Below are 7,649 nucleotides of genomic sequence, written 5' to 3'. Positions count from 1 at the left end.
TAATAAGAGATGAGGAAGGACACTATATCATACTCAAAGGATCTGTGCAACAAGAAGATCTAACAATTTTAAATATCTATGCCCCTAATGTGGGAGCAGCCAACTATATAAACCAATTAGTAACAAAATCAAAGAAACACATCAACAATAATACAATAATAGTAGGGGACTTTAACACTCCCCTCACTGAAATGGACAGATCATCCAAGCAGATGATCAACAAGGAAATAAAGACCTTAAATGACACACTGGACCAGATGGACATCACAGATATATTCAGAATATTTCATCCCAAAGCAACAGAATACACATTCTTCTCTACTGCACATGGAACATTCTCCAGAACAGATCACATCCTGGGTCATAAATCAGGTCTCAACTGGTATCAAAATGTTGGGATCATTCCCTGCATATTTTCAGACCACAATGCTCCTAAGCTAGAACTCAATCACAAGAGGAAATTTGGAAAGAACCCAAATACATGGAGACTAAACAGCATCCTTCTAAAGAATGAATGGTTCAATCAGGAAATTAAAGAAGAATTGAAAAAAATTCATGGAAACAAATAATGAAAACAAAACGGTTCAAAATCTGTGGGACACGACAAAGGCAGTCCTGAGAGGAAAATATATAGCGTTACAAGCCTTTCTCAAGAAACAAGGAAGGTCTCAAATACACAACCTAACCATACACCTAAAGGAGCTGGAGAAAGAACAACAAAGAAAGCCTAAACCCAGCGGGAGAAGAGAAATAATAAAGATCAGAGCAGAAATCAATGAAATAGAAACAAACAAAAAAAAAACAATAGAACAAATCAATGAAACTAGGAGCAGGTTCTTTGAAAGAATTAATAAGATTGATAAACTGCTGGCCAGACTTATCAAAAAGAAAAGAGAAAGGACCCAAATAAATAAAATCATGAATGAAAGAGGAGAGATCACAACCAACACCAAAGAAATACAGACAATTATAAGAACATACTATGAGCAACTCTATGCCAACAAATTTGACAATCTGGAAGAAATGGATGCATTCCTAGAGACATATAAACTACCACAACTGAACCAGGAAGAAATAGAAAACCTGAACAGACCCATAACCAGTAAGGAGATTGAAACAGTCACCAAAAATCTCCAAACAAACAAAAGCCCAGGGCCAGATGGCTTCCCAGGGGAATTCTACCAAACATTTAAAGAAGAATTAATTCCTTTTCTCCTGAAACTGTTCCAAAAAATAGAAATGGAAGGAAAACTTCCAAACTCATTTTATGAGGCCAGCATCACCTTGATCCCAAAACCAGACAAGGATCCCATCAAAAAAGAGAATTACAGACCAATATCCTTGATGAACACAGATGAGAAAATTCTCACCAAAATACTAGCCAATAGGATTCAACAGTACATTAAAAGGATTAGTCACCATGACGAAGTGGGATTTATTCCAGGGCTGTAAGGTTAGTTCAACATCCGCAAATCAATCAATGTGATACAACACATTAATAAAAGAAAGAACAAGAACCATATGATACTCTCCATAGATGCTGAAAAAGCATTTTACAAAGTACAGCATCCCTTCCTGATCAAAACTCTTCAAAGTGTAGGGATGGAGGGCACATACCTCAATATTATCAAAGCCATCTAGGAAAAACCCACTGCAAATATCATTCTTGATGGAGAAAAACTGAGAGCTTTTCCTCTAAGGTCAGGAACATGACAGGGATGTCCATTATCACCACTGCTATTCAACATAGTACTAGAAGTCATAGCCTCAGCAATCAGACAATGAAAAGAAATTAAAGACATCTAAATCAGCAAAGAAGAAATCAAACTATCACTCCTTGCAGATGCTTTGATACTTTATGTGAAAAACCCAAAGAGTCCACTCCAAAATGCTAGAACTTGTACAGGAATTTAGTAAAGTGTCAGGATATAAAATCAATGCACAGAAATCAGTTGCATTTCTCTACACTAACAACAAGACAGAAGAAAGAAAAATTAAGGAGTCAATCCCATTTGTAATTGCACCCAAAACCATAAGATACCTAGGAATAAACCTAACCAAAGAGGCTAAGAATCTATACTCAGAAAACTATAAAATACTCATGAAAGAAATTGAGGAAGACACAAAGAAATGGAAAAATGTTCCATGCTCCTGGATTGGAAGAACAAATATTGTGAAAATGTCTATGCTACCTAAAGCAATCTACACATTTAATGCAATCCTAACAAAATCCTACCCATTTTTCTCAAAGAAATGGAACAAATAATCCTAAAATTTATATGGAGCCAGAAAAGACCTCGAATAGCCAGAGGAATATTGAAAAAGAAAGCCAAAGTTGGTGGCATTACAATTCCGGACTTTAAGCTCTATTACAAAGCTGTCATCATCAAGACAGCATGGTACTGGCACAAAAACAGACACATAGATCAATGGAACAGAATAGAGAGCCCAGAAATAGACCCTCAACTCTATGGTCAACTCAAAGCAGGAAAAAATGTCCAATGGAAGAAAGAGAGTCTCTTCAACAAATGGTGTTGGGAAAATTGGACAGCCACATGCAGAAAAATGAAATTGGACCATTTCCTTACACCACACACGAAAATAGACTCAAAATGGATGAAGGACCTCAATGTGAGAAAGGAATCCATCAAAATCCTTGAGGAGAACACAGGCAGCAGCCTCTTCGACCTCAGCTGCAGCAACTTCTTCCTAGGAACATCGCCAAAGGCAAGGGAAGTAGGGCAAAAATGAACTATTGGGATTTCATCAAGATCAAAAGCTTTTGCACAGCAAAGGAAACAGTTAATAAAACCAAAAGACAACTGACAGAATGGGAAAAGATATTTGAAAACGACATATCAGATAAAGGGCTAGTGTCCAAAATCTATAAAGAACTTAGCAAACTCAACACCCAAAGAACAAATAATCCATCAAGAAATGGGCAGATGACATGAACAGACATTTCTGCAAAGAAGACATCCAGATGGCCAACAGACACATGAAAAAGTGCTCCACATCACTCAGCATCAGGGAAATACAAATCAAAACCACAATGAGTTATCACCTCACCCCAGTCAGAATGGCTAAAATTAACAAGTCAGGAAATGACAGATGCTGACGAGGATGCGGAGAAAGGGGAACCCTCCTACACTGTTGGTGGGAATGCAAGCTGGTGCAAGCACTCTGGAAAACAGCGTGGAGGTTCCTCAAAAAGTTGAAAATAGAATTACCCTATGACCCAGCAATCACACTACTGGGTATTTACCCTAAAGATACAAATGTAGTGATCCGAAGGGGCACGTGCACCCGAATGTTTATAGCAGCAATGTCTACATTAGCCAAACTATGGAAAGAATCTAGATATCCATAAACAGATGAATGGATAAAGAAGAAGTGGTATATATACACAATGGAATACTATGCAGCCATCAAAAGAAATGAAATCTTGCCATTTGCAACGATGTGGATGGAACTAGAAGGTATCATGCTTAGTGAAATAAGTCAATCAGAGAAAGACAACTATCATATGATCTCCCTGACATGAGGAAGTGGAGATGCGACATGGGGGGTTTGGGGAGTAGGCAAAGAATAAATGAAACAAGATTGGATTGGGAGGGAGACAAACCATAAGTGACTCTTAATCTTACAAAACAGACTAAGGATTGCTGCGGGGAGGGTGGTCGGGAGAGGGGGTTGGGGTTATGGACATTGGTGAGGGTATGTTCTATGGTGAGTGCTATGAACCGTGTAAACCTGGTGATTCACAGACCTGTACCCCTGCAGATAAAAATACATTATATGTTTATAAAAAAAAAAACAAACCTCAAAAAATAAATAAAAGGGTATATGTTGGCTAGAAAAAAAAAAAAAGATGCAGTGATGAGACCTGATGAGAACCACAGTGTTTTATATTTGAAAAGGTCATGGAGACCATCTAGAAAACTGTACAAGCTGCATTATTTTAACAAAGTAGTACAGATCCATCAAGGCCCACGGAACTTGAGAAGTCCCCACACCAGAGAGAAATTTGGGCTAACAGCTGATTGCCCTGATACTCATTTCTGTACATTCTCCTCCTCACCAAATAATGATTTTCCAGTGTTTAAAGTCTTTACAAAGTCTTTTTTTGTTTGTTTTTTGTTCTTTACGATATTAGATGAAGAACTTCTTATAAGCAATGATCTCAAGATGCCTTAATGATATTTTAAGTGAACTCAAGGCATTACAAAAAATTAGGAATTTTCTAGGATGCTCTAGAAAGGAGACCTTTAATAAAAATCTATGTGACTATGCCTAAAAATTTCTGTTACTATAGCTTTCTAAGATCACCTGAGCTCCTTAGGGTGAAATTCCTTGACTTCTGGCCTTGTGATCTTTATAAATACGTACTATCCCTTTCTTTTCTCCAATTTTCGCTGGCTGTTCTTTTAATTGTCATAAGTTTCATTTACGTTTGTGAAACTTTGAGAGTGGTGGAGTGAAACACAATGTAATAAGGAAATTTCAGCACCTCAATTTTGTGGGATGGTTGTGTTAATGGCAAAACTATTTTATTTTGAAAACAATACTTTTGTACATGATTAATATTTTTTAATAAAAGCATTTGCAAATAAACTCACAATTCTTATTTCCATTGTGTGTGTTCCTTTCCCTTTTACAGAAATCTTTGTACAGAGTAATTTTTAGGAGTAAATACAGCTAATTCCCCCTCCATGCACACATTTCAGAATGAGAAAGGTACTAGAGCCACGAGCTGAATGTTCAACAGCAATTTTTGTGTTTATGATGTGGGATGGAAAGAAATAGAAATTAAACCTCTCTTCTTTCCACAAGCCACATGCAAACTGGCTCCAAGTGAAGGGTTTTCACACAGGCCAGTTTCTGTACTATGAATTTACCCACTTTCCAACCAGTCCTGAAAGATATTTTAGTCTCAGCATCTGGTCGAAGCCATCTCTCAAGCACAAGTGCATCACTGTGCCAGCCGTGAGGCTGTTTTATTTGATGGGGACCACAGCTGTCTGGCAGATAGGCTCTGTTTGGATTTCCCAAACCTCCTAGAGGTGAAGGAAGGTTTGCTGACTGTGGTCAGGAAGGTCCCGATTATGAATGATTCCCTAACCAAGTGTTGAAACACTGTACTTTGTAATTAAAATGCAAAACACACAAACTGCCAAACCTAGAAAATTTTTTTCAGGAATTTTCCTTGAAAGTTTGGTTTCTCACTTCCTTCAAATATCTTCTCTCTAAATCTATTTTATTTCCTTTGCTCTTCCATAAACAAAATGATCTCATCTGATTCCTTTGATTGGTTCTGTTTCTCAAGAGATATGGATATGGGAGCACCTGGGTGGCTTGGTCTGTTGGGTGTCTGCCTTCAGCTTGGGTCATGGTCTCAAGATCCTGGCATAGAGCCCTGATTTCCCTGCTGAGCAGAAATCCTGCTTCTCCTATTCCCCACCCCCTCATGTTCTTTCTTCTTATCTCTCTCTCAAATAAGTAAATTTTTATTTTAAAAAAGAAATATGGATGATTTATATAATATTAATTAATAATTATATTATATATAAAATAATATATAATCAATAATAATATATATAAATAAAATATATTTCAGGGGCTTACCTTTTTTTCTCAAATATCTCAAATCCTGTCCTCATTCTACTTTGCTGCTGCTGCGCAAACTGTGCTACCAGGAAAATGAAAGAAAAGACGACTAGAGAAAGCAATTTTTTCTTTTAATCTGGTAAAATTTTCTCTGTGTATTGTAAGACCCTGTTATTGGTTGAGTACAAGTTTAGAACATAATGCTTCTGTTACTGGGTCATACAAGTTTAGAGCATAATCTTTCTTGTTTAAAGTGTATGTTGTCTGCTAGTTAATATAGCAACTTTCTTCTAGTTGGTAGTATTTGCCTGCTATATTTTTTTCTGTATATATTTTTTCAACCTCTCCATGTCTTTCTCTTTTCCTTCCACATAGCTGAATTAGAGGGGGTCAGGGCAGGAGACCAATGTGGGTCAAACAGTAGAGAAAGACAGAACTGAGATAAACAAAAGAAAGGACAAAATGCATTGCACTTAAAAAAGACCTATTGCATTCTAATTGTGCAAATGAATCTACACATCTGGACACACACACACGATATTTAAAGAAGAAAAAGAAAGGAAAACTTTCCTTCACTAAATACCCTATAGACAAAGTCAAATAACTTATCAAACTAGGAAAAAATACCTTTAATATGTGTAAAGGACTTATAAAGAATGCCTATAATTAGATAAGAAGATAATCAACTCATTAGGGGAAAAAAGGGCAAAAGATATGAATAGGCAATTCATAGAAGAAGAAATGTAAAACACCAATAAATACATATTTAAATGTTCAACCCTACTAGTAACTAAGGAAATGCAAATTAAAATGAGCTTTTAGTTTTCACCAGTTAGAGTAGACTATATTTCAAAATTAGATATAATTAGATAAAATTATATATTGATAAGGGCATAGGGGAAGGTACCTCTCCTTATAAATCATATAGCTGGTTAGGATTTAATTTTTTACTGCCTTTTTGTAAGGCACTTTGCCAAACCTTTTAAGTTTGCATTTATCTTTTGAGCCAAAAATCTCACTGATTGGTCAAGAGAAAGATAGCCACATGTGTGTAAAGGAGGCATGTAAAAAACTTTTCCCTGGTGGTATTTTATGGAATTGTTAAAAAAAAAAAAAAAAACTAACCTTGTAATTCCACTAATGAGGTAATAATTTCAAATCTATCCTCTGGAGTATTATGCAGCAGTTTTTTAAATGTAAGAAATTCATACTTAACATTAACAGAACTACCTAAAGACCTTGGCTAATTAAAAATGTCCACAAAAGTAAAGAATTATTCTATTTATATAAACAATATAAATTTGAAACAAATATACTTACTCATATAGTTTCATATGTAAATAGAAAAAGTTGAGTGGATACACACTAAATTCACAGAAAGCATCATGTGCAATAAAAGAACTAGGAATGGGGCTGCCTGGGTGGCTCAGTGGGTTAAGCCTCTGCCTTCAGCTCAGGTCACGGTCTCAGGGTCCTGGGATCGGTCCCGCATCGGGCTCTCTGCTAGGCAGGGAGCCTCCTTCCTCCTCTCTCTCTCTCTCTCTCTGTCAAATAAATAAAATCTTAAAAAAAAAAAAAAGAACTGGGAATGGAGGTACTGTTTTTAGGGTAACTAGTTGTATTTACATTATTTCTGTTTCTTTAAACCAGAAATGAATTTATATTTTACTGTGTATTTAAAATAATTGTTCTTAAAAACAGATGTTTTTACATTTGACTAATGGCTGAATTTTTAGTATGATTTGATTTCACTATTTATTTATTTTTTTTAAAGATTTTATTTATTTGACAGAGAGATCACAAGTAGGCAGAGAGGCAGGCAGAGAGAGAGAGGGAGAAGCAGGCTCCCTGATGAGCAGAGAGCCAGATGCCAGGCTTGCTCCCAGAACCCTGAGATCATGACCTGAGCCAAAGGCAGAGGCTTAACCCACTGAGCCACCCAGGTGTCCCTGATTTCACTGTTTAGATTAATTGGATTATAGCTTTTTTAAAAATTATTTTTTCTTTCTCCTTTTTTATAATTTTATTTTATTTTATTTTTT

This window comes from Enhydra lutris, unplaced genomic scaffold (assembly GCF_002288905.1).
Source record: "Enhydra lutris kenyoni isolate GAN:26980312 unplaced genomic scaffold, ASM228890v2 scaffoldscaffold33, whole genome shotgun sequence".
NCBI lineage: Eukaryota > Metazoa > Chordata > Mammalia > Carnivora > Mustelidae > Enhydra > Enhydra lutris.
The sequence above is the reverse complement of the archived record's forward strand: the minus strand, read 5'-3'. Positions refer to the sequence as shown.